At 43.3% G+C, this 24,314-nt stretch overlaps 1 protein-coding gene across 1 annotated transcript in view; it reads left to right on the top strand.

Moving 5' to 3' along the window:
• Nucleotides 1–24,314, top strand: part of MPP1 (MAGUK p55 scaffold protein 1) — a 54,062-nt gene that overhangs the window by 11,848 nt on the left and 17,900 nt on the right. The gene's annotated exons all lie outside the window — the stretch shown is intronic.

The raw sequence follows: 24,314 nt of genomic DNA, 5'->3' as shown, positions 1-24,314 counted from the left end.
AAGCTGGTGAGTTTTTCTCACACCAGATGAGCCCGCACTCAAGCTGGCAACCTCTGGGTCTCAAACCTGGGTCCTCCACATTGCAGTCGGACACTCTATCCACTGTGCCACCGCCTGGTCAGGCCAATGAGAGGATGTTTGTTTGTTTGTTTGTTTTTTACAGAGACAGAGTCAGAGAGAGGGATAGATAGGGACAGACAGACAGGAACGGAGAGAGATGAGACGCATCAATCATCAGTTTTTTGTTGCAACACCTTAGTTGTTCATTGATTGCTTTCTCATATGTGCCTTGACCGCATACCTTCAGCAGACCAAGTGACCCCTTGCTCGAGCCAGCGACCTTGGGTCCAAGCTGGTGAGCTTTGCTCAAACCAGATGAGCCCATGCTCAAGCTGGTGACCTCGGACTCTCAAACCTGGGTCCTCCACGTCCCAATCCAATGCTCTATCCACTGCACCACCACCTGGTCTGGCTAGTGTTGTCACTACTTTTTAACCTTAGCTATTCTCATAAGTATATATTGGCTTCTCATTGTGGTTTTAGTTACATTTCTCCCTGACAATTATTCGACGTCTTTTCATATCCTCATTTGTCGTCCTTTACTTACACATCCTTTTAGTGAGATATTTGTTCATATCTTCTGTTCATCTTCCTAGATTGTTTATATTATTGAGTGTTGATCAGTCTTTATATATTCTAGATGCTGAACTTTTGTTAGATGTGTGGTTGGTTAATGTTTTCTATTAGTCCATAGCTTGTCTTTTTATCATCCTCACACAGGCTTTCACAGTGCAAAAGTTTGTTGTTGTTCTTTTTAAGAGGTCCAGTTTATCAATTTTTCCTTTTATGAATTCTGCTTTTGGTGCCAGGCATAAGAATTCTTTGTCTAGACCTAAATCCTGACAGTTGTCTCATATATATATATTAAAATAGTACATTTAATTTTTTTAAGATTTTATTTATTGATTTTAGAGAGAGAGGGAATGAGATCATAATTGTTTCACTTTAGTTGTTCATTGATTGCTAGTCGTATGTGCCTTGACCGAGGAAGCCCAGGGTTTGGAACCAGCAGTTTCAGTGTTCCAGGTTGATGTTCCATCCCCTATGCCACCGCAGGTCAAGCTGTCCTCTGTTTTTTTTTCTAAAAAGTTTTACAGTTGTACACTCTACATTTAAGTCCAAGATCTATTTGATAAAGTGTGCATTTTAGGGTAGTGTTGCTTTTTTTTTTTTTTGCCTAGGGTATTCAATTGCTCCAGCACCATTTGTGGAAAAGCCTACCTTTCACCATTGTCAAAATCAACTTGCCATATATGTGTGCATTTATTTCTGGGTTCACTATTCTGTTCTATTGATCTTTGGGTCTGTACCACATATTCATGATTACTTGTAACTCTGTAAATCTTGAAACTGTGTACACTGATTCCTTCTTCTGTCTTTATTTTCAAAATTGTTTTAGCTATTCCAGAGCCTGTGCCTTTACATCACGTATATGACTTTTTAAAAAAAATTTTTTCTTTTATTAATTTTTAGAGAGGAGAGAGAATGAGAGAGAGAGAGAGAGAGAGAGTGAGAGAAGGGGGAGGGAGGAGCAGGAAGCATCAACTCCCATATGTGCCTTGACCAGGCAAGCCCAGGGTTTTGAACCGGCGACCTAAGCATTCCAGGTCAACGCTTTATCCACTGCGCCACCACAGGTCAGGCACGTATATGACTTTTAAAAGTTATTAAGAGGTGCTTTCAGTGTAACCTAGGTGGATCAGGTGAGTGAAGCTGCTTGTATGTAAGAAAAGTAACGTCCCAGATGCAGGGGAATGAGCAGACAACACTTGACGTCTGTACCGGGGAGCAGTAGGGAATGGCCTAGAGGGCACGTGCCTACCTGCAGAGGACAGCCTTAGCAGCCACTTCTGACCAAACAGCTTTACCACACTCTTTTTTGCAGGGGAGGGAGGGGAAAGAGAGAGAGGAAGAGACATGAGAAGCATCAGCTCCTAGCTTTATCACATTAGTTGATTGATTACTTCTCCTACTTGCCTTGACTGGGGTTGGGGGCAGTTCTAACTGAGCCAGTGATGCTTTGCTCAAGCCAGCGACCACGAGATCATGTAGATCAGTGGTAGTCAACCTGGTCCCTACCGCCCACTAGTGGGTGTTCCAGCTTTCATGGTGGGCGGTAGCGGAGCAACCAGAGTATAAATAAAAAGATAGATTTAACTATAGTCAGTTGTTTTATAAAGATATATTCTGCCAAATTTAGTGAAAATCTGACATAAAGTACTTGGTAAGTAATTATTATTATATGCTTTAACTTGCTGTAACTCTGCTTTATAAATTTTATAAAGTAAAGTTACTTCCCTACTTTATAAATCACCATTACTGTGGAACCGGTGGGCGGTCAGAAAATTTTACTACTAACAGAGATACAAAAGTGGGCAGTAGGAATAAAAAGGTTGACTACCCCTGATGTAGATGATCCCAAGCTCAAGTTGGCAACCCCCTGCTCAAGCTGGTGAGCCCATAGTCAAGCCAGATGAGCCTGCCCCTCAAGCTGGTGACCTCGGGGTTTCAAACCTGGTACCTCAGTGTCCCAGGCCGACGCTCTATCCACTGTGCTACCACCCAGTCAGACATCCCACTTCTTGCTTATCCCAGTCCTCCCTGATTTTGTTTGGGATGGCAAGATGCCCAACTCATTTTTTTTTTTTTTTTGTATTTTTCTGAAGCTGAAAACGGGGAGAGACAGTCGGACAGACTCCCGCATGCGCCCGACCGGGATCCACCAGGCACGCCCACCAGGGGGTGATGCTCTGCCCACCAGGGGGCGATGCTCTGCTCCTCTGGGGCGTCGCTCTGTTGCGGAGAGCCACTCTAGCACCTGGGGCAGAGGCCAAGGAGCCATCCCCAGCGCCCGGGCCATCTTTGCTCCAATGGAGCCTTGGCTGCGGGAGGGGAAGAGCGAGACAGAGAGGAAGGAGGGGGTGGGGTGGAGAAGCAAATGGGCGCTTCTCCTATGTGCCCTGGCCAGGAATCGAACCCGGGTCCCCGCACGCCAGGCCGACGCTCTACCGCTGAGCCAACCGGCCAGGGCCCCAACTCAATTCTTATTTTCTCAGGGCCTTTTGCAGCCTGGGATGGCCTTGTTCTGTAGTTCTGGCCACTGAGGCATGAGCAGATGTGCACTGGAGAAGTTCTGGAACAGATACCATTGTCCTGGCTCTTTTTCCTTCCTCCTGCCTTGGGAGTGACTGGATTGGCAGCTTTTTGGGAGATGTTTTCACCTTAAGCTCATTTTTTTCTTTCTCTGTACAGGGTCTCTGGAGCCCCAGATGGTTGTGCTTTGCAGAATGACACAATTTCCCCAGCCAGTTCCTCCTATGTGCACGTTCCAGGCTTTGCTGTCTCAACTATGCTTGATCAATGACCATTCCCCCATCTGCTTTCCATCTCCAAGAAAGTTATTGAAATCTCTCATTCCTGATGACTTCCTCATGTTTTCTTTTCTTTCTTTCTTTTTTTTAATGTGTTTCTATTTCCTTGTCACCTTTGCTCTCATTTAAACAGGGTCTGGGGTGCACACACGTCTAGGCTGCCAACTTGAATCCAAATCAGTCACTAACAAAAATTATATTTTGCCAGAATAGAAAGCATTGTACTTTGTAGAGCTTTTAGGAATAATAGATTTTTGGTTGCCTGTATAGGAATTAATTGAAACTGAAGGGGTGCATGAAATTTTTACTGCTTAACATTTTCTTTAGCAGTGTCTTTCAGGGTTCTTTTTTTAAATGTTTATTTTATTTATTTTAGAGAGAGGAAAGGAGAGAGAGAGAGAGAGAGATAGGAACATTAATCTGGTCTTGCATGTGCCCTGACCGGGGATCGAACTGGCAACCTCTGCACTTCGGGAAGATGCTCCAACCAACTGAGCTATCCGGCCAGGGATCTTTCAGGATTCTAAATGTATCTTAGTACATCCTACAGATAGACTTGCACAACATCTTGACAACAGCCCACATTTGTTGTAAGTGAAGCACTGAGAGGTCAAGAAACTTGCCCAGAACTACCCAGCTGTTAGTTAAAAGAGTCAGTACTCGGCCCTGGCCAGTTGGCTCAGTGGTAGAGCATCAGCCTGGTGTGCAGAAGTCCCGGGTTCGATTCCTGGCCAGGGCACACAGGAGAAGCGCCCATCTGCTTCTCCACCCCTCCCCCTCTCCTTCCTCTCTGTCTCTCTCTTCCCCTCCTGCAGCCGAGGCTCCACTGGAGCAAAGATGGCCCGGGCGCTGGGGATGGCTCCTCAGCGCTAGAGTGGCTCTGGTCACAACAGAGTGACGCCCCGGAGGGGCAGAGCATCGCCCCCTGGTGGGCAGAGCGTCGCCCCCTGGTGGGCAGAGCGTCGCCCCCTGGTGGGCATGCCGGGTGGATCCCGGTCGGGCACATGCGGGAGTCTGTCTGACTGTCTCTCCCCGTTTCCGGCTTCAGAAAAATACAGGAAAAAAAAAAAAAAGAGGATTAGAACCTGCTTGAAATCCCCCTTTAAAAAAAAAAATGAATCAGTACTCAAACCCCAACAGTTTGTGTATATTTCTTTTCAAAGGCTCACCTAAGATTTGTAACCTGTGTTGTCTTTTTTTCTTTTTCTGATGTCTTTTATTGCAGTAACACATGCATATAGTAAATACTTTGAAAGGTTTAAGTCACCTGAACTGGTGGCGCAGTGCATAGAGTGTCAACCTGGAATGCTGAGGTTGCAAGTTCGAAACCCTGGGCTTGCCTGGTCAAGGCACATACGGGAGTTGATGCTTCCTGCTCCTCCCCCTGTTCTCTCTCTCTCTCTCTCTCTCTCTCTCTCTCTCTCTCTCTCCTTCTCTCTCTCTCTCTCCTCTAAAATGAATAAAGTCTTTAAAAAATTAAAAAATAAAGATTTAAGTGGCTACACAGTGAATACAATTTCCTTTTCACCCCATCTTGTGGCCATCTGACTCTCCTTCCTAGAAGCAATCACTGTTATTTGTGTCTCCTTCCAGAGATAGTGTATGCATTCACAACAAATATGAATATATTAATTTTATCACTATTTATGCTAATGATAGCATAGCCTTTCCCCCCCCCCTTAACGATATAGCTTCAAGGTTAACCACAGAACCTCCTTTTTATTGCTACATGGTGTCTGTATGCCAGGATACCCCCATAAGATGCGGTGCTAACTATACTATTGAGTCATCTACTATCAAGAACCTTGATGTGGAGTTCTGTGCCTACAGATATAAGTCGGATTTCTAAATACAACCCTATCTTAGACAATTCTGTTCTAATAGCAATGCCATGTGACTCGGTTTCATGTGAATCTAGTTGCTACACAAAGCAGTTTTTCTTTCTTAGTACTTCCCTCATTTGAAGCCACCCTATAAGTTACACTACTTCAAATGACACCATCTTATCAGAGTTTCTGCTGACCTCTTAGGATGAAGTAAATTAAAATTAAAATACATTATTTTGTAAGGAGCACACCCTATCGTGTGAAACACATGTTCATCCACAAGCTTCTAAACTCCTTGTTTCTGATATTCTAATTCTTTTTTCCCTAGGCCCTTGGATAGAGCATTGGGCACTTACAAGGAGGAAGGGAGGGAGGGGGGAGGGGGGAGGAAGGAAGGGAGGAAATTGATTCCCACTTCTCATTCCCCACAAAGTGTATAACAAGGCACACCACTCACAGCCCCACTGTTTGTGAGGGATGCCCTAGATGTGGCTGGAATGTAGCTGCCATCCATTCTCAGCTTGTACTCAAATATCAGTTTACCCTTCCATAAACCAAGCACAGCCTGTTCCCCCTCCTCCATGTTGTTTTTGATTTAATATTTTATCTGCGGCTGGGAGAGGATACTTCTTTTTTGTGTGGCAGAGATAGAGATAGAGACAGAGAGAGGGACAGATAGGGACAGACAGGAAGGGAGGGAGATGAGAAACATCAATTCTTCGTTGCAGCACCTTAGTTGTTCATTGATTGCTTTCTCATATGTGCCTTGACCGTGGGGCTACAGCAGACCCAGTGACCCCTTGCTCAAGCCAGCGACCTTGGGTTCAAGCTGGTAAGCCTTGCTCAAACCCGATGAGCCCGCGCTCAAGCTGGCAACCTCGAGGTCTTGAACCTAGGTCCTCTGTGTTCCAGTCCGACGCTCTATCCACTGCACCACCGCCTGGTTAGGCAGGAGGGGGTACTTTTAAAAGTTTCCACTTGGCCTTTTCTACTGTCATAGTGTTTACCCTAAGACCTGGGCTACTTCAACATTAATACAGTAAAAAAAAATGAGGAAGAGCCAGCAAAGAAGACTGAGATGGAGCATTTCAAGGAGAAAAAGAATGATCATCTATGGGATGCATAACCTCAGTCTAATCATGAGAAAACACTGGACAAACCCAAACTGAGAGTCTACAAAACAGTAGCCCTGTCCTCTTCAAAAATGTCAAGGTCATGAAAGGCTGAGGACATTTTCCAAATTAAAGGTGACTAAAGAGATGTGCACATCCCTGACCAGGTATCTCAGTTGGTGAGAGCATTGTCCCGATATGCCAAGGTTGCAGATTTGATCTCCCCGGTCAGGACACATATATGAGATAACCAATGAATTCATAAATAAGTGGAACAACAGATCAACGTTTTTCTCTCTCTCACCCTCCCTCTCCATGTCTTTCTAAAAATCAATCAATAAATGAAATAAAAAAAGAGATGTGTAAACTCAACACAGTGCGTGATCCTGGATTGGATTCTAGTCTAGAAAAAGAGAACTGGGACAGTTGCTGAATATTGAATATGAGCTGAGGACCAAAAGTGCGGTGATGACATTGCTGCCCATGTCTTTCAGCACACATAGATGGCCGTGTGTCTGCTCGGCGCACATAGATGGCCGTGTGTCTGCTCGGCGCACATAGATGGCCGTGTGTCTGCTCGGCGCACATAGATGGCCGTGTGTCTGCTCGGCGCACATAGATGGCCGTGTGTCTGCTCGGCGCACATAGATGGCCGTGTGTCTGCTCGGCGCACATAGATGGCCGTGTGTCTGCTCGGCGCACATAGATGGCCGTGTGTCTGCTCGGCGCACATACATGGCCGTGTGTCTGCTCGGCGCACATACATGGCCGTGTGTCTGCTCGGCGCACATAGATGGCCGTGTGTCTGCTCGGCGCACATAGATGGCCGTGTGTCTGCTCGGCGCACATAGATGGCCGTGTGTCTGCTCGGCGCACATAGATGGCCGTGTGTCTGCTCGGCGCACATAGATGGCCGTGTGTCTGCTCGGCGCACATACATGGCCGTGTGTCTGCTCGGCGCACATAGATGGCCGTGTGTCTGCTCGGCGCACATAGATGGCCGTGTGTCTGCTCGGCGCACATAGATGGCCGTGTGTCTGCTCGGCGCACATAGATGGCCGTGTGTCTGCTCGGCGCACATACATGGCCGTGTGTCTGCTCGGCGCACATAGATGGCCGTGTGTCTGCTCGGCGCACATACATGGCTGTGTGTCTATTGAGGGGCAGTGAAATGTCTGGGCCCCTTGGTGGCGACTGCCGGGGCTCTCCCACCTGCAGGGCCTGAGGGGTCCAGGTCCCGCCCTGCTCCATGGCTTGCCTCTTCACTCTCTTAATGCCATTTCCTCCCAATATTTTGTTTGAAATTTTCAAATTTACTGATAAGATGAAAGAATTTTATAGTAACATTAGGCACATCTCCTAAATTCCACAATTAACATTTCGCTATGTTTGCTTTATGATCTATTTATCCAAAAGACATCCATCTCACCACCTTTTCTTTTTTTCATTTCAAAGTAAGTTGAAGACATCAGAACATTTCACCCCTGAAAGCTTCAGCATGCATATCATTGGCTACAGCTCAGTATTTCTTTAGGGTTCTTTTTTTTTTTTTTTTTTCAGATAGAATTCACATACACTCAATGCACTGGATGAGTTTTAACAAATACGGTACATACACCTGTGTAACTCAAACCCCTGTCACTATATAGAACATTACCAGCATTCCAGAAAGTTCTCTCATGCCCCTTCCCAGTCTGTCCCTTCCCATCCCGCCAGAGGCAACTACTGTTTTGTTTTGTTTTTACTGTAGTTTTGCTTGTTCTAAAACATCATAAGTTGTATCATATACTGTGCATTCTTCTATATAAAGCTTCTTTCACTCAACATAATGCTTTTGAGGTTCATCCATGTTGCTGCATGTATTGGCAGTTGAATCCTTTTATTGCTGAGAACTCTTGCATTGTATGGTTGTACCACAGTGATTGATGCATTCTCCTGTGGGTGAACACCTGGGTTGTTTCCACTTTTCATCTATAATGAACACAGCTGGTATGAACATTCATATACAAGTCTTTTTGTGGGCATCTGTTCTCTTTTCTCTTGGGTAGATACCTAGGAGTGGGGTGGCTGGGACATCGGGTAAATGTATGGTTATATAAGAAATTTCCAAGCTGTTTTTCACAGTGGCCGCACCATTTAGCATTCCCAGTGGTAGCGTGAGAGTCACTTCATTTGGTATCATCTCTCCTTTTCATTTTAGCCTTCCTAGTGGGTATTTAGCGGCATCCTGTATTTCCCTGGTTACAGAGATGCTGAGCACTTTTTCATGTGCTTATTGGCTGTTCATATGTCATCTTTGGTGAAGAGCCTGTTCAATTTTTTTGTCTATCTTTTCATCATTGATTGTTTTGTCATCTTATTGAGTTTGTGAGACTTATTATTTTTTAAGTGAGAGAAGGGGAGATAGTGAGGCAAACTCCCGCATGCGCTCTGACCCGGGATCCCCCCCCCCCCCCGCCACTGCCGCAGCTACTTTGGTCTGGAGCCAATGCGTGAATCAACCGAGCTATCCTCAGCACCTGAAGCAGACATTCAAACCAATCGAGACACTGGCTACAAGAGGGGAAGAGAGAGAGAAGGGGGAGAGGGAGGAGGAGAGAAACAGATGGTCGCTTCTCTTGTGTGCTCTGACAGGGAATCGAACCCAGGACATCCATACACCACACTGTTCTTTGTTCACTGACCCAACCAGCCAGGGCCTTTGTAAGAGTAATTTTTTTGTTCTGGACACAAGTCTTTTGTCAGATGGAAATATTGCAAATTTTTACTCTCAGGCTGTGTCATGCCTTTTCAGTTTCTTAAGTGTCTTTTGGTGAGTTTTAGTTTTGCTGAAGTCAGAGTTCGCTTATATGATTATTGCTGGCTGTGTCTACGAAACCATTTCTCTTCATGTCTACTAAACCTTTGCCTACTTCAGGGAAGTTTTTTTAAAGATCAGATGTTCTTAATTTTAAACTAGTTATATTTTTAGTTCTCAGTTTACTGTTAAGATCTTTTTTCTTTTTTTTATTACTTTTTCTTTTTTTCTGAAGCTGGAAACGGGGAGAGACAGACAGACACCCGCATGCGCCCCACCGGGATCCACCCGGCACACCCACCAGGGGCGATGCTCTGCCCACCAGGGGGCGATGCTCTGCCCCTCCGGGTCGTCGCTCTGCCGCGACCAGAGCCACTCCAGCGCCTGGGGCAGAGGCCAAGGAGCCATCCCCAGCGCCCAGGCCATCTTTGCTCCAATGGAGCCTTGGCTTGGGAGGGGAAGAAAGAGACAGAGAGGAAGGAGGGGGTGGGGGTGGAGAAGCAAATGGGCGCTTCTCCTATGTGCCCTGGCCGGGAATCGAACCCGGGTCCCCCGCACGCCAGGCCGACGCTCTACCACTGAGCCAACCAGCCAGGGCCCTGTTAAGATCTTCTTTGTTGTATGTAAGATATTTTGCTTACTCCAAGGTTATGAAGGTACGCCGTTTTCTTCTCCAGGCTTGGTTGTTTTACCTTTCACATTTAGGAGCTGCAGTCCATGTGGAATTGGTTTTTGTCTATAAAATGAGGTGGGAATCAACATTTATTTTTCCCCTATGCTTTTTTTCCCCTTTAAAGAACTCCTTTGTGTTTATTTTCAATTACAACATATTTTTTAAACCTACTAAAATATGCATAACAGAGAAATTTACCATTGTAACAAGTGTTCAGTTCAGCAGTGTTAAGTGCATTCCCATTGTTACACAATCGATCTTAACAATGATTTTCATCTTTCAAAACTGAAACTGTATACTCATTAAGCAACTTTTTTTTTCTTTTTCTTTTTTTTTTTCTTTTTTTTTTGGTATTTTTCTGAAGCTGGAAACGGGGAGAGACAGTCAGACAGACTCCCGCATGCGCCCGACCGGGATCCACCTGGCATGCCCACCAGGGCCACGCTCTGCCCACCAGGGGGCGATGCTCTGCCCCTCCGGGGCGTCGCTCTGCCACGACCAGAGCCACTCTAGCGCCTGGGGCAGAGGCCAAGGAGCCATCCCCAGCGCCCAGGCCATCTTTGCTCCAATGGAGCCTCTTTGCGGGAGGGGAAGAGAGAGACAGAGAGGAAGGAGGAAGAGGGGGTGGAGAAGCAGATGGGCGCTTCTCCTATGTGCCCTGGCCGGGAATCGAACCCGGGTCCCCCGCACGCCAGGCCGACGCTCTACCGCTGAGCCAACCGGCCAGGGCCTCATTAAGCAACTTTATTCCCTCTCTTCCCACCCCTAGCAACCACCATTCTACTTTCTGTCTTTATGAGTTTGACTATTCTAGTTACCTTATATAAATGGAGTCATACAATATTTGTCTTTTTGTGATTGTCTTATTTCAAGTAATATACCCTTAAGGTTCATCCATGTTGTATGTAGCATGTGTCAGAATTTCCTTCCATTCTAAATCTAAATAATATTCCATTCTATGTATATAACTCATTTGGTTTAATCATTCATCCGTTAGTAGACACTTGGGTTGCTTCACCTTTGGCTATTATAAATAATGCTGCTGTGAACATGGGTGTACAGTATCTTTTCAAGACCCTGCTTTAAATTCTTTTGGGGTTTTACCCCAAACTAGAATTGCTGAGTTATATGGCAGTTCTATTTTTAAGTTTTGGAGGAACTACCACACTGTTTTTTTATAGTAGCTATACCATTTTAAATTCCATTTCAATTTCTCTACATCATTACCAACACTACTTATTTGTGTGTGTGTGTGTGTGTGTGTTTCAATAGTAGCCATTTGATCACTGTGAAATGGCATCTCATTGTGCTTTTGATTTGCATTTTCCTAATGATTACTGCTTTAGAGCATCTATCTTATTTTCAGGGTTTTTTTTATTTTGAGATTAAATTTCATGGGATGACATTGATCAAGAAGAGTACATAGGCCCTGGCTGGTTGGCTCAGTGGTAGAGCGTCGGCCTGGTGTGCAGAAGTCCCAGGTTCGATTCCTGGCCAGGGCACACAGGAGAAGCGCCCATCTGCTTCTCCACCCCTCCCCCTCTCCTTCCTCTCTGTCTCTCTCTACCCCTCCCGCAGCCAAGGCTCCATTGGAGCAAAAGATGGCCCGGGCGCTGAGGATGGCTCCTTGGCCTCTGCCCCAAGCGCTAGAATGGCTCTGGTCGCGACAGAGTGACGCCCCGGATGGGCAGAGCATCGCCCCCTGGTGGGCGTGCCGGGTGGATCCCGGTCGGGCGCATGCAGGAGTCTGTCTGACTGCCTCCCCATTTCCAGCTTCAGAAAAATACAAAAAAAAAAAAAAAAGAAGAGTACATAGGTTTCAGGTGAACATCTCTATAGCATTTGAAATGTTGATTGCATTGCAAGCCCATCATCCAACGTCAAATCATTTTCTGTCACCATGTATTTGTTCTTTACTCCTCTCCCCCCTACAGCTTCCCCCTGGTAACCACTTAACCTTTTTTTTTTTTTGTATTTCTCTGAAGTTGGAAACAGGGAGGCAGTCAGACAGACTCCTGCATGCGCCCGACCGGGATCCACCCGGCACGCCCACCAGGGGGCGATGCTCTGCCCATCTTGGGGCGTCACTCTGCCGCAATCAGAGCCATTCTAGCGCCTGAGGCAGAGGCCACAGAGCCATCCTCAGCGCCCTGGCAAACGCTGCTCCAATGGCTGCAGGAGGGGAAGAGAGAGACAGAGAGGAAGGAGAGGAGGAGGGGTGGAGAAGCAGATGGGCGCTTCTTTTGTGTGCCCAGGCCGGGAATCGAACCCGGGACTCCCACACACCAGGCCGACACTCTGCCACTGAGCCAACTGGCCAGGGCCTAACCACTTAACTTTTGTCTGTGTCTATGAGTCTCAGTTTTATATCCCACCTATGCAGGTTATATATTTGTTCCTCTTTATTACCCTTACCCCCAGACTCCCTCCTCCTGGTAACAACTTCACTTTTATCTATGTCTGGGAGTCTCAGTTTATATTCCACCTATGTGTGAAATCATATAGTTCTTAGCTTTTTTCCAACTTAATTATTTCACTTAGTATGATGTTCTCAAGGTCCATACACATTGTTGTAAATGGCAATATGTCATCATTTCTTATGGCTGAGTAGTATTCCATTGTATATATGTACCACATCTTCTTGATCCAATCCTCTGTTGAGGGACACTTTGATTGTTTCCATGTCTTGAACTCTGTGAACAATGCTGCAATGAACATGGGGGTGCATGTGTCTTTATGTATCAATGTTTTTGAGTTTTGGGGTAGATACCCGGCAGAGGGATTGCTGGGTCATATAGTAATTCTATTCTTAATTTTTTGAGGAACCACCATACTTTCTTCCATAAAGGCTGTACCAGCCTGACCAGGCAGTGGCGCAGTAGATAGAGCGTTGGACTGGGATGCTGAGAACTCAGGTTCAAAGCTCTGAGGTGGCCAGCTTGAGCACAGATTCATTTGCCTTGAGCAAGGGCTCATCAGTTTGACCACAGAGTCTCTGGCTTGAGTGTGGGATGGTCGCTGGCATGAAGCCAAAGGTTGCTGGCTTGCACAAAGGGTCACTTGCTCTGTTGGAGCCCCCTGGTCAGGGCACATACGAGAAGGCAGTCAATGAACTAAGGAACCACAATGAAGAATTGATGCTTCTCATCTTTCTCCCTTCCTGCCTGTTTGTCCCTATCTGTCCCTCTTTCTGTCTCACTCTGTGTCAAAAAAAAAAAAAAAAAGGCTGTACCAGTTTACATTCCCACCAGCAGTGAATGAGGGTTCTTTTTTCTCCACAGCCTCTCCAACACTTGTTATTACCTGTCTTGTTTATTACAGCCAATCTAACAGGTATGACATAGTATCTCATTGTAGTTTTGATTTGCATTTCTTGACTAGCTAGTGAAGATGAGCATCTTTTCATATATCAATTGGCCATTTGTATGTCTTCTTGTTAGAAGTGTCTGTCCAGGTCCTCTCCCCATTTTTTAATTGGATAGTTTGCTTGTTTGTTGCTGAGCTTTGTGAGTTCTTTATGTATTTTGGATATTAACCCCTCATCGGAGCTGTTTTATTTTAAAGACTATTTATTCCAGTTTTAGAGAGGAGAGAGAGAGAGAGAGAAAGAGAGAGAAGGGGGAGGAGCAGGAATCATCAACTCCCATATATGCCTTGACCAGGCAAGCCTGGGGTTTTGAACCAGCAACCTCAGTGTTCCAGGTCAATGCTTTATCCACTGCTCTACCACAGGTCAGGCGGAGCTGTTGTTTTTGAATATCAACTCTCATTTGGTTGGCTGACATTTTGTTTAGTTGTTGGTATCTTTTGCTGTGCAGAAGTTTTTTAGTTTGATATAGTCCCATTTATTTATTTATTTATTTATTTTTGTTTTTAATTTAATTCTTACCAGATTTACTCTGTTACATCCATCTAATTTTTTTTTTCTTTTTCCGAAGCTGGAAACAGGAAGAGACAGTCAGACAGACTCCCGCATGCGCCCGACTGGGATCCACCCAGCACGCCCACCAGAAGCGACACTCTGCCCACCAGGGGGCGATGCTCTGCCCCTCTGGGGCATCGCTCTGCCGCGACCAGAGCCACTCTAGCGCCTGGGGCCAAGGAGCCATCCCCAGCGCCCAGGCCATCTTTGCTCCAATGGAGCCTTGGCTGCGGGAGGGGAAGAGAGAGACAGAGAGGAAGGGGGGGGGGTGGAGAAGCAAATGGGCGCTTCTCCTATGTGCCCTGGCCGGGAATCGAACCCGGGTCCCCCGCACGCCAGGCCGATGCTCTACCGCTGAGCCAACCGGCCAGGGCCCCCATTTATTTATTGTTGCCTTTACTTCCCTTGCCTTTGGGGTCAAATTCATAAATGTATGTCTGTTTTTCTACCAGTGCCATGCTGTTTTGATTATCATGGCTCTGTAGTATGAATTGAAGTCAGGTAGTGTGATACTTCCGATTAATTTGTTTTTCTCAAGATTACTTTGGCTATACAGAGTCTTTTATGAGTCCATATAAATTTGGAAATTTTTTGTTCTATTTAAAAAATTACATTGGGTTTTGAATGGGAATTGCATTAAATTTGTAAATTGCTTTGGGTAACATGGCCATTTTAACTGTGTTGATTCTTCCAATCCATGAACATAGGATATTTTTCCATTTCATGTATCTTTTTCAAATTTTTTTAAATAATGCTTTGTAGTTTTCAGTATATCAGTCCTTCACATCCATCGTTAGGCTTATTCCTAGGTATTTTTTTTTCAATTGTAAAAGGAATGCCTTTTTTAAAATCATTTCCTGAAATTTCATTGTTGGCATATGGGAAAGCAGTAGACATTTGTGTGTTGATTTTGTATACAGCGACTTTGCTGTATTTGTTTATTGTTTATAATAGTTTTCTCAGTGGAGTCATTGGGGCTTATATATACAGGATCATGTCATCTGCAAAAGTGATACTTTTACTTTTTCTTTTCCAATATGGATGCCTTGTATTTCTTTCTCTTGCCTGACTGCTCTGGCTAAGAATTCCAGTACTATGTTGACTAAGAGTGGAGAAAGTGGGTAACCTTGTCTTGTACCTGATTTTAGAAGAAAAGCTTCCAATTTTTCACCATTTAGTATGCTATTAGTTGATGGTTTGTTATATAAGGCCTTTACTATGTTGAGGTACTTTTCTTCTATACTCATTTTATTGAGTGTTTTAACATAAAGGGATGTTGGATGTTATCAAATGCCTTTTGTACGTCTATTGATAGCATCATGTGATTTTTCTTCATTTTCTTGATGTGGTGTATTACATTAATCAATTTATGTATGTTGAACCATCCCAGTGTTCCTGGAATGAATCCCACTTGATTGTGATGTATTATTTTTTTAATGTATTGTTGTATTTGATTTACTAGTATTTTGTTTGTATTCATTAGACATATTGGTCTGTAGTTTTCTTTTTCTGTGTTGTCCTTGCCAGGTTTTGGTATCAGGGTTATCTTGATCTCATAAAATATGTTAGGGAGTATTGCTTCTTCTTCTTCAGTTTTTGAAGACTTTAAAAAGGATAGGTACCAGATCTTTGAATGTTTGGTTGAATTCACTAGTGTAGTCATCTGGTTCTGGACTTTTATTTTTGGTAGTTGTTTCCATTTCCTCCCTTCTTATGGATCTATTTAGGTTTTCACTTCTTCATGACTCAGGCTAGGAAGATTGTATAGTTCCAGGAACTTACCCATTTTTTGAATTTGGTGGCATATAATCTTTCATAGTACTCTAGTATGATATTTGTGGTAATTTCTCCTCTTTCATTTCAGATTTTTTTTATATGAGTCCTTTCTCTTTTTTCCTTGGTGAGTCTAGCCAGGGGTTTTGTCAATTTTATTGATCTTTTCAACAAACCAACTCCTTTTTGTATTATTTTTTAATAGTTTTTTGTTCTCTATTTCATTTAGTTCTCTTATTTTTACTGTTTCGTTTCTTCTGCTGACTTTGCGTTGTCTTTGTTCTTCTTTTTCTAGTTCTTTCAGATGTGATGTAAGGTTGTTTACTTGAGATTGCTTTTCTTTTTTTAAATTTAATTTAATTTTTTAATTTTTTAAAAGACTTTATTCATTTTAGAAAGGAGAGAGAGAGAGAAGGGGGAGGAGTACAAAGCATCAACTCCCATATGTGCCCTGACCAGGCAAGCCCAGGGATTCAAACCAGCGACCTCAGAATTCCAGGTTGATGCTTGATCCACTGTGCCACCACAGGCCAGGCTGCTTTTCTTTTTTGATATAAGCCTATGATGATATAAACTTCCCTATTATTACTGCTTTCACTGCATCCCATAAGTTTTTTTTTGTTTGTTTTTTTTTCTTTTTTTTCTTTTTTTTTTTTTTCATTTTTCTGAAGCTGGAAACGGGGAGAGACAGTCAGACAGACTCCCGCATGCGCCCGACCGGGATCCACCCGGCACGCCCACCATGGGGCGACGCTCTGCCCACCAGGGGGCGATGCTCTGCCCATCCTGGGCGTCGCCATATTGCGACCAGAGCCACTCTAGCGCCTGGGGCAGAGGCCACAGAGCCATCCCCAGCGCCCGGGCCATCTTTGCTCCAATGGAGCCTTGGCTGCGGGAGGGGAAGAGAGAGACAGAGAGGAAAGTGCGGCGGAGGGGTGGAGAAGCAAATGGGCGCTTCTCCTGTGTGCCCTGGCCGGGAATCGAACCCGGGTCCTCCGCACGCTAGGCCGACGCTCTACCGCTGAGCCAACCGGCCAGGGGCATCCCATAAGTTTTGATATGTCATGTTGTTGTTCTCATTTGACTGTATATATCTTTTGATCTCTGCTTTTATTTCTTCTTTGACCCAGTCATTGTTTAAAGTATGTTGTTTAGTTGCCATATTTTAGTGGGTTTCTTAACTTCAAAGCCTTATGGTAAGGGAATATGCTTGGTATAATTTCAATCTTCTTAAATTCATTGAGAAAGCTCTGGCCAGATAGCTCAGTTGGTTGGAGTGTTGTCCCAGAGCTTTGATTGGCAAACTGTGGCTCGCGAGCTGCATGTGGCTCTTTGGCCCCTTAAGTGTGGCTCAAAGGCCAGTTTAGGAGTACCCTAATTAAGTTAATAACAATGTACCTACCTATATAGTTTAAGTTTAAAAAATATGGCTCTTGCCTGACCAGGTGGTGCCGCAGTGGATAAAGTGTTGGACTGGGATGCAGAGGACCCAGGTTCGAGATCCCGGGTTGCCAGCTTGAGCACGGGCTCATCTGGCTTGAGCAAAAAGCTCACCAGCTTGGACCCAAGGTCGCTGGCTCGAGCAAGGGGTTACTCAGTCTGTTGTAGCCCCACAGTCAAGGCACATATGAGAAAGCAATCAATGAACAACTAAGGTGTCACAACGAAAAACTGATGATTGATGCTTCTCATCTCTCTCTGTCCTTCTCTCTGACTCGCTCTCTGTGTCCCTGTAAAAAATATATATATATGGCTCTCAAAACAAATTTAAATCGTTGTACTGTTCATATTTGACTCTGTTGACTAATGAGTTTGCTGACCACTGTCCCAGAGCATAGAGTTTGCCAGTTCAATTCCCCAATCAGAGCACATATAGGAGCAACTCAGTGTTCCTCCCTCCCTCTCTCTCTTTCTCTCTCTCTCTTTTCCTCCCTCTCCCTCTCTATCTCCCTCTCCTTGCCTCTCAAAAAAATGTTAAGGTCAGTTTTGTGGCACAACATATGGTCTATCCTTGAATATGTTCCATACACACTAGAAAAGAATGTGGAATCTGATGTTCTGTGATGAAATATTCTGTAGTCTGACCTGTGTTGGTGCAGTGGATAAAGCATTGACTTGGAATGCTGAGGTCACCAGTTCGAAACCCCAGGCTTGCCCTGTCAAGGCACATATGAGAAGCAAGTATGAGTTGCTTCCTGCTCCTTTCTGCTGCCTTTTTCTCTCACCCTTCTCTATCTAACAAAATCAGTAAATAAAATCTTTTTTAAAAAAGAAAGAACTGTCCTGTAAATGTATATTATGTCCATTTGGTCTAGTGCAGTGGCTTTCAAACTTTTTGAAGACGGGGTGCATTTAAAATCCTACAAATAATTGTAGGTGCACTATATACAAATTCTGAGAAATATGTTAAAATAATTAAGTCAAATATTAAAGAAAAAAAATAAAGTTTAAGTGTGCTTTTATGGTAATTAAACAAAATAAATACGACAAAATTAAATTTATTCTGACATTAAAAAAATTTTGTTACATATTTTGAGTTATGATTTTTACAATTTGTAAAAAAGGGGTTAAAAATTTTTTTAAAAAAACGACAAAAAAGTTATATATATATAGACACACACACACACACACACACATTCTTAGTAAGATTTAGTGAATTTGGCAGGTCCCGGCACGAATGTGTTTTTTCATTCTTGTGTTTATGAGAAACATGAGCCTGATGTGTCCTAGTGATTTCTTCAATGTTTGGGCATATATTTGAAAGGCAAACTCTCATTTCCTCGTCAATACATTGAAGAATTCCTCTCTTTTTACTCTTAATTGTGTTGAGGGTAGAAAATCCTAATTCACATAAATAGGATGTTGAAAATTGTAGTAAAATGTTCAAAGCTTTTTTAGATATTGCCACATATCCTTCTTTTATAGAGATCCAAATGCTTCAAGAGACAATTCCTTATGTTTAATCATCAATCCACAATCAGTGGATATAGCTGCCAGTTCTTCTTCTTCTGTTAATGTTAAACTAAAATCAAAGCTTGAAGCTTCCATGAATGGGTTTCTAATACAATCATATTGTTCAGTGTTAAGTGATGGAAAATGCTATAAATTAAATTCTTGCCATCTGCCTTCAAGTCCTATTTTATTTACACTTAACTTTTGCTCACTTCCAGAATCGGATTCTTCAATCTCATGCTTCTTTTTGAGAAATCTAACCATTTTATTTGGGTGTATTTATCTAAAAATAATATAATGATGTGTTAATAGTAAATATAATAATGATGTGTTAACAAAAAGAGTGGTATTTCGTAATGAAATGGTATAATAGAGTAACTGTATTTATTTTTATATCTGGGCACATGCCGTGAACCAGCGCAGCTAGTATTTCCAGGTCCCGAGTAGGAATGGTGTGGAATTAAGAAAATATGCAGAATTAAGAAAATATTGAGTCAGGAGGGCCTTGTAATTGCTGCTGGCAGGAATAAAGTGCACCCAAAAACCACATCTTGCTTTATTTATAGGGCAAAGTGGGTCATTAGCAAATCAATGACATCTTTGATCATGTTTCCAAGGCAACCCAAGAATTTTACCAAGTTCAGAAAATCCCCACCATACATATCATCTTAACTTTACACCAAATAAAGGATAGAAGAAACTTGCCTCAGTCTTTCTGGGAACATGGTGGGTAGTGTAAACAATCCAGCACCACAGCTTAACAACCTTTTACAACCTAATCAGGCAAGTGAGATGGGCAGACTATCAGCTTACAGCCAATTCCCCACACCTCTGTCCCCCAAAAATCTAAGCTTCAAAAACCCTGTTGGTTTTTTGGTCCCCAATAGGCACATATTTCTCTGGAATACCATAGGGCGCACATGGAAATCTTTTAGGGCACACCAGTGCACCTTGGCGCACACTTTGAGAAGCACTGGTCTAGTGTGTCATATAAAGCCGATATTTCTTTATTGATTTTCTGTTTGGATGATCTATCTAAAGCCGTCAATGGTGTTTTGAGATCTCCAACTATGATTATATTTTTGTCTGTTTCTATTTTTAGATCTATTAGTAGATGCCATATATTTTGTTGCTACCTGATTCACTGCATATATATTAAGAAGTGTTATATCTTCTTGATACAATGTTCCCTTTATCATTATGAAATGTCCATTTTTGTCTCTTCTTAATTTTGTTGTCTTGAAGTCAGTATTGTCAAATACAAGTATGGCTCACCTGCTTTTCTTTGGGCATTATTTGCTTGGGGAATCATTTTCTAGCTTTTCTCTTTGAATCTACTTTTGTCCCTGCAGCTTAGATGTGTTTCTTGAAAGCAGCATATGTTTGAGTTTTGATTTTTTTTTATCTAATCTGTTAACTCTGTACCTTTTCATTGGTGATTTCAGTCCATTTACATTTAGGATAATTACTGACATATGAGGATTTCCTATAGCCATTTTGTTTGTTTTCTGGTAGCTCTGTGTCTCTTTTGGTTCTTTTCTTTTGTGTTTCTGTCGGTTGTTTTTGTTTAGTGGTATTCCATGCTTTCCTCTATTTTCTATTTTTTTAAGCTATGTATTTTTTTTTAATTCAGTGAGAGGAGGTGAGGCAGAGACAGACTTCCGCATGTGCCCCAACCAATATCCACCCAGAAAGCACACTAGGGGGTGATACTCTGCCCATCTAGGGTATTGCTCCTTTGCTGAACAACCACGTTCTTCCCAGCACTTGAGGCAGAGGCCATGGAGGCATACTCAGCGCCTGGGGCCAACCCGCTCCAATTGAGCCATGGCTGCAGAGAGAGAGAGAGAGAGAGAGAGAGAAGAGGGGAAAGGGGAAGGGTGGAGAAGCAGATGGGCACTTTACCTGTTTCCTGTTTGCCCTGACCGGGAATATAACGCGGAACATCCACACGCCAGACCAAAGCTCTATCACTGGGCCAAGAGGCCAGGGCTAAGCTATTTATTTCAGTTTGGGTTTTTTAATGGGTGGTTATGGTTAGGTTAGTGAAAGAAAGTGTCTCAGATATGCAAGTGTCCTTTGTCTTCTGAGTGCTTCTGTACTCCATCCTCCTTTGCTACTGCAGGTCTTCATCCTCTCCCGTTATGTTTTTGTTGTCACAGATTATTCTTGTTTGTATTATAACTTTGTTGAAGCTTTGCTTGTAGTTCTGTGTTGTTTTGTTCTTTGTATCTGGTAGAATAACATCCTTGAGTGTTTCCTGCAGTGGGAGTTTTCTGATGATAAATTCCCTCAGCTTCTGTATGTCTGAGAAAGTTTTTATTTCTCCTTCATATTTGAAAGACAACTTTGCTGTATATTGTATTCTTGGCTGGTAAGTCCTCTCTTTAATTACTTTGAGTGTTTGGGTCCATACTCTTCTGGCTTGTAGAGGATTCTTTCTTTGTCATTGATTTTTGTCATTTTTATTACAATGTGTCTTGGAGATGGCCCATTTGGGTTGGGGTAAGTAGACTTTCTGTTTGCTTCTTGGATTCAAGGATGTAACTGTTTCCATAGGCTTGGGAAATTCTCATCAATTATTTGTTTAAATAAGTTCCCCATTCCCTTCTCCCTCTCTTCTTCTTCTGAAATACCCATTATTCTTATATTGCTCTTTCTGATGAAGTCAGATGATTATTGTAGAGCTCTCTCATTTCTTTTTTATTCTTTTTTTAAATTTAAACAATACACTTTATTTATTTATTTATTTATTTATTTATTTATTTATTTTACAGGGACAGAGAGAGTCAGAGAGAGGGACAGACAGGGACAAACAGGAATGGAGACAGATGAGAAGCATCAATTATCAGCTTTTTGTTGCGACACCTTAGTTGTTCATTGATTGCATTCTCATACGTTACGTGCCTTGACCTTGGGCCTTCAGCAGACCGAGTAACCCCTTGCTTGAGCCAGTGACCTTGGGTCCAAGCTGGTGAGCTTTGCTCAAACCAGATGGGCCTGTGCTCAAGCTGGCAACCTCAGGGTCTCGAACCTGGGTCCTCTTTATCCCAGTCTGACGCTTTATTCACTGTGCCATTGCCTGGTCAGGCTCTTTTTTATTCTTCTCTGCTCTTCCCTCAGTATCATTTCTAGTTGCTTATCTTCAGTGTTACTGATTCTCCCCTCTATCTGGCCAGTTTTATTAGCTAAATTTGATTCCTCATTTTCGAATTCATGTATTGAGTTCTTCAACTCTGTTTTTAAAGTTTCGATCTCCTTGGTATTTCTTTTGTTTTCTGAGCTCACTAGGAGGTTGCCTATCATTGTTCTCTTGCATCTTATTCAGTATTCAGGACTTCAATTTTGAATTCTCTATCATTTAACTCTAAGGTTTCCATGTGACTGAGATTGCTTTCTGGAGATTTTTATTTTTATTCTGACCTGTGTCTCTTTCTTGGGTAGTCCTGGTATTCTTTCTTTTCTGCCTTGAGGGCATTTGAGAGTGGTATTGTTAAGAAATTAAGCAAAACAAAAACAAAAACAAAAATAAAGATAAAAATGAATTTTAAAATAAAATTAAATTTAAATTAAAAATAAAATGTGCAGAAAAACAAAAACATCAAAAAGAAATAGAACCACCACAATGACAAAAACTAAAGAACAGACAATTAGAAGAAAAAAATTTTGAGAGATTTTTCTGACTTTTTCCAGTAGGTGGCGCTGGATTACAAGTTTTAGCTCTGTAAAATCCCAGGTTTAACTCTGTTTAGAAGCTACTGTCATAATGATGGAAGCTGGGCTGCCTTTGCGATGATGGGTGGGACTTTTGAGGTCTTTACAATGGCGGTCTCAGGCCTTCAGGCCCTCCTCCCTGCATCTGAACAGAGAAAGGTACCAGACACAGAGCACCTCTGTTCTTCAGCTGTGTAGTATGTTGCTGCCACTCTCCATACCCGCTAAGGGAGGGAGGCAGAATCTGGGAGGCTGAGGGGCCATACTTTGTATTTTAGTGTCCCTGTCTGAGTACAGGCCGCAGGCAGACTTTAGGAACACTGGCAATGACCCCATGCTCTGCCGCTTTGCTTCAGTATCACAACAAGTTCCCCTCAATCTTTCCACTCTTCCCAGCAGAAGGAGACCGAGTCACTCTGGGCTTCTCCCCTCTGCAGAGCCAACCGGGAGTCATTTTCTTCCACCCCCTTTTGTTACTCTTCCCACCTTTAGTTAATTGGGCGCATGGACATTTCAGGCATGTCTGTAAGCCCAGCTGGGGTTCCTTGCTGAGTTATAGCTGTTCGAGTTGTTGAAATTTCAAGGAGAGATCAAGGCTATCTCTCATACCACCATTACTCTTACGTCATCTCCACCATGCTTTTCTGATTGACCCATCACCATTTATTAAAGACAGTGCTTTCTCCACTATACCACAATGTCACCTTTATCGAATTAGCTGACCGTGTATGTGTGGGTCTGTTTCTTTAGCTTCTGTTCTGTTACACTGGTCTTTTATGTATTCTCAGCCAAAGCCACAGTAGCTTAGATTACTTCAGATTTATAATAAAGAGATCTCAGAGTGTAAGTTGTCCAACATTACTGTCATCAAGATTGGGGCCTGACCAGGCGGTGGCACAGTGGATAGAGTGTCGGACTGGGATGCGGAAGGACCCAGGTTCAAGACCCCGAGGTCGCCAGCTTAAGCGCAGGCTCTCTGGTTTGAGCAAAGCTTGTCAGCTTGGACCCAAGGTTGCTGGCTCGAGCAAGGGGTTACTCGGTCTGCTGACGCCCGCGGTCAAGGCACATATGAGAAAGCAGTCAATGAACAACTAAGGTGCCGCAACACAAAACTGACGATTGATGCTTCTCATCTCTCTCCATTCCTGTCTGTCGCTCTCTATCCCTCTGACTCTCTGTCTCTATATAAAAAAAAGATTGGGGAGAAGAAGTCACAGTGGAAATGTCATCTTGAGATGGTGAGAGGGGTAGTAATGATCTCATCTAGATGTAGCCACTTGGTTTTAGTAGGTATTATTGTTATTATGTGCCAGGAGCTGGTCCTAAGTGCCTAATCCTCCAGTCCAGATAGAAGTTCTTTATAGTCTAAGAGGCGATTTGTGAGAGACTGATGCTAACTTGAATCATCTTTACTGCTGTGTGACTTAGAGTGTCAGGAAGTAAAGAGGGGAAAGAACAACTGGGTCTCATGAACATTAGTGCTGCTGTCACTGGAGAGACACTCACTGTTGGAATGGGAAAGGGCATTGTCATCCATGCTCACTTCTCTCCTTTACTGATGCATTCCTACTACAGTTGTCCCCTCTGCCTCCTCCCATTATGAATGAAATCTGCCCTGGATCTTTGTTATAGAGCATTGGTCCCCAACCCCCGGGCCGCGGACCGGTACCGGTCCGTGAGCCATTTGGTACCGGTCTGCAGAGAAAGAATAAATAACTTACATTATTTCCGTTTTATTTATATTTAAGTCTGAACGATGTTTTATTTTTAAAAAATGACCAGATTCCCTCTGTTACTTCCGTCTAAGACTCACTCTTGACGCTTGTCTCGGTCACGTGATACATTTATCCTTTCCACCCTAAAGGCTGGTCTGTGAAAATATTTTCTGACATTAAACAGGTCCGTGGCCCAAAAAAGGTTGGGGACCACTGCTATAGAGTATGAACATGTGTGTGTACCCCCATATAGGTACATTGCCCCTTACCAGAAGCTCTTAGGGCCCAATGTGCATTAGAAATAAAAATTTTTCTAATTGTATTATATTTTATGTAATTTTCCCAGCAGGGTCCAGGGCAGCACCACGTAAAATATTTCTGCAGCAGGCTGTATAAACA

The sequence above is a fragment of the Saccopteryx leptura genome, chromosome X, assembly GCF_036850995.1.
Source record: "Saccopteryx leptura isolate mSacLep1 chromosome X, mSacLep1_pri_phased_curated, whole genome shotgun sequence".
In the NCBI taxonomy this organism is placed as follows: Eukaryota; Metazoa; Chordata; class Mammalia; order Chiroptera; family Emballonuridae; genus Saccopteryx; species Saccopteryx leptura.
Note: the sequence above shows the minus strand (reverse complement) of the source record. Positions and strands in the feature narration are given on the sequence as shown.